This window comes from Vulpes vulpes, unplaced genomic scaffold (genome assembly GCF_048418805.1).
Source record: "Vulpes vulpes isolate BD-2025 unplaced genomic scaffold, VulVul3 Bu000000681, whole genome shotgun sequence".
Lineage (NCBI taxonomy): Eukaryota > Metazoa > Chordata > Mammalia > Carnivora > Canidae > Vulpes > Vulpes vulpes.
This window is the reverse complement of record NW_027325678.1, coordinates 104,658-107,623: the sequence shown is the minus strand read 5'-3', so window position 1 is coordinate 107,623 and position 2,966 is coordinate 104,658. Positions and strand designations below refer to the sequence as shown.

The window sequence follows — 2,966 nt, the reverse complement described above, 5'->3', positions numbered from 1 at the left end:
TGTTTCCATGTATGTGTGTGTGTGTGTGTGTGTGTGTGTTTTAAGATTTTATGTATTTATTCATGAGAGACACAGAGAGAGACAGAGATATAGGCAGAGGGAGAAACAGGCTCCCTGCCCAGAGCCCGATGAGGGACTCGATCCCAGGACCCCGGGAACACGACCTGAGCTGAAGGCAAACGCTCAACCGCTGAGCCACCTGGGTGCCCCTCCATGTGTACTTTAATCATCTTAGCTACCAATGCATCCCTCAAACACCTTCGTAGACATTTTTGAGAACGACTCTCAACTCTAATAACAATATAAGTAGGTGGCATGATTGGTTCTACTGAATCCCTCCTTATGAGGATGTCATTAAAGATACACACAAAGGATTCCCCACAATTTTGCAGACAGTTAAATGCCCAGCTGATGGAAGTGGGGACAGAGGGCAGAGGGTTGGGTGGCATTGAGAACTTGAAGTGTTTGTTGAGTGAGTAAACCCAGAATTGCTGTTTGCACATGCCAGGTTGTGATATAAGCAATAAAATATCAATATTTAGGTTCTCTTAATTGACCCCCTAACAGTTGCGCTATGAGAAGCAACAACCTCTCTTCCTCCTCTCCACCATCTGCTCAGCAGCAGCAAAGCAGCAACTATGTGTGAATGTACCTCTATCCACATTGGCCAGGCTGATGTCTAGATCAGCAATGCCTACTGGGAGCTCTGTTGCCTGGAACACGGCATTCAGCCCGATGGCCAGATACCAATTGACAAGACCACTGGGGGAGGAGATGACTCCTTCAACACCTCCTTCAGTGAGACAGGTGCTGGCAAGCATGTACCCAGGGCAGTGTCTGACCTGGAACCCACAGTCATCAATGAACTTCGCACTGGCACCTACCGCCAGCTCTTCCACCCTGAGCAGCTCATCACAGGCAAGGAAGATGCTGCCAATAACTATGCCCGAGGGCACTACATCACTGGCAAGGAGATCACTGACCTTGTCTTGGACTGAATTCGGAAACACTGACCACTGCACAGGTCTTCAGGGCTTCTTGGTTTTCCACAGCTTTGGAGGGGGAACTGGTTCTGGGTTCACCTCCCTGCTGATGGAACATCTCTCGAGTATGGCAAGAAGTCCAAGCTGGAGTTCTTCATTTACCCGAACCTAACCCCCTCTGGGTTTCCACAGCTGCAGCTGAGCCCAACAACTCCATCCTCACTCCCTATACCACCCTGGAGCACTGACTGCGCCTTCATGATAGAAAATGAGGCCATCTATGACATCTGTCATAGCAACCTCAATACTGAATGCCCAACCTACACGAATCTAAATAGGTTGATAGGTCCAATTGTGTCCTCCATCACTGCTTCCCTCAGATTTGATGTTGATCTCACAGAATTCCAGACCAAGCTTGTACCCTATCCTCACATCCATTTCCCTCTGGCCACACATGCTGCTGTCATCTCTGCTGAGAAAGTCTACCATGAACAGCTTTCTGTAGCTGAGATCACCAACACATGCTTTGAGCCAGCTGGAGAAATGTGACCCTCACCATGGTAAATACATGGCTTGCTGCCTGCCGTACTGTGGTGACACGGTTCCCAAAGATGTCAATGCATCCATTGCCACCATCAAGATCAAGTGTACCATCCAAGTGTATTGGCTTCAAAGTGGGCATTAATTACCAGTCCCCCACTGCGGTACCTTTTGGAGACCTGGCCAAAGTACAGCGAACTATGTGCACGCAGACAAGCATCGCTAAGGCCTGGGCTCACCTGGACCACAAGTTTGACCTGATGTATGCCAAACATGCCTTTGTTCACTGGTATGTGGGTGAGGGCATGGAGGAAGGAGAGTTTTCTGATGCCCATGAGGACCTGGCTGCCTTGGAGAAGGATTATGAGGAGGCTGGTGTGGGTTCTGTTGAAGGAGAAGGTGAAGAAGAAGGAGAGGAATGCTAAAGTTAAAAATGTCACAAAGGTGCTGCTTTTACAGGGCAACTTATTCTGTTTTGAACATTGAAAATTTGTGCTCTGATCAGTTAATTTGTATGTAGCAGAGTATACTCTCATATACAATTACTGATCTGTGCTTTAAAACACAACGCTTTGTTACAGACCCAAGCTGTCCATTTCTCTGATGGGTTTGAATAAAATACTCTCTGTCTTAAATGGAAAAAAAAAAAACCTCTATTCATCCTATTTTTCTAGTCTTATCTACTAATATTGCTCTACATGAATCCTGTATCCCGCTTACTGATCTATTTATCATGAATGCATATTCTTATCTCCAAGACATTAATTATTCTGTGCCTGTCCACCCTTCTTGTTACCAACTTAATCAAATAATAAAAGTAATAGGAGCAACAATGAGAGCTAATAATTTCAGTAAGCTTAGGTATGCCACCCTGGGGTTAAGTGCTTTACATGTATTATCTCATTTATTAGAAAAACCTAATAAAATAGGCTCTGTGATGTTTCACAGTGAAGGATGCCTCCAAGGTTGCAAAGCTAGCAGGCTGGGAATCCAACGTGACCCTAGGCTCAGACTCGGAACCACTGCAGTAGCACCTCTTCCAAGACCGTCTGCGAAGATACAGCCTGAGCTCCTTCCCTATATGGAATCTTCCTCTTCCTTCACTGTTGACTTCTCATTCCTGCAAATGACTGACACACTTCATTTCTGTGCCACAGGTGCCACACTTAACACATCGTGCCTGGTACTGCCATTCACACTAATCCCACACCAGCCAAGTTCTACACACAGACCTCCAGACAGCAAGAGGTCTGGAAAAACAGAAAACAAGATATACTAACAATGCCAATAATAATTAAAACATTGTTGCTTCCACCACCAGACCCAGATTATGAAGATACTGTAGGAAGAGTAAATTCCTGGCTCTTGGGGGGGTGTGGCATGACCTGGCCCTCCTGGCTCTCTACACTACCTTGGAGGGCTCTGCTGGTCACCTTCTTGCTT

At 46.3% G+C, this 2,966-nt stretch overlaps 1 pseudogene; it reads left to right on the top strand.

Moving 5' to 3' along the window:
* The first annotated feature begins 638 nt into the window (after positions 1 to 638).
* On the top strand, positions 639 to 2,007 carry LOC140596571 (tubulin alpha-1A chain-like; annotated as a pseudogene).
* The last annotated feature ends 959 nt before the right edge of the window (positions 2,008 to 2,966 follow it).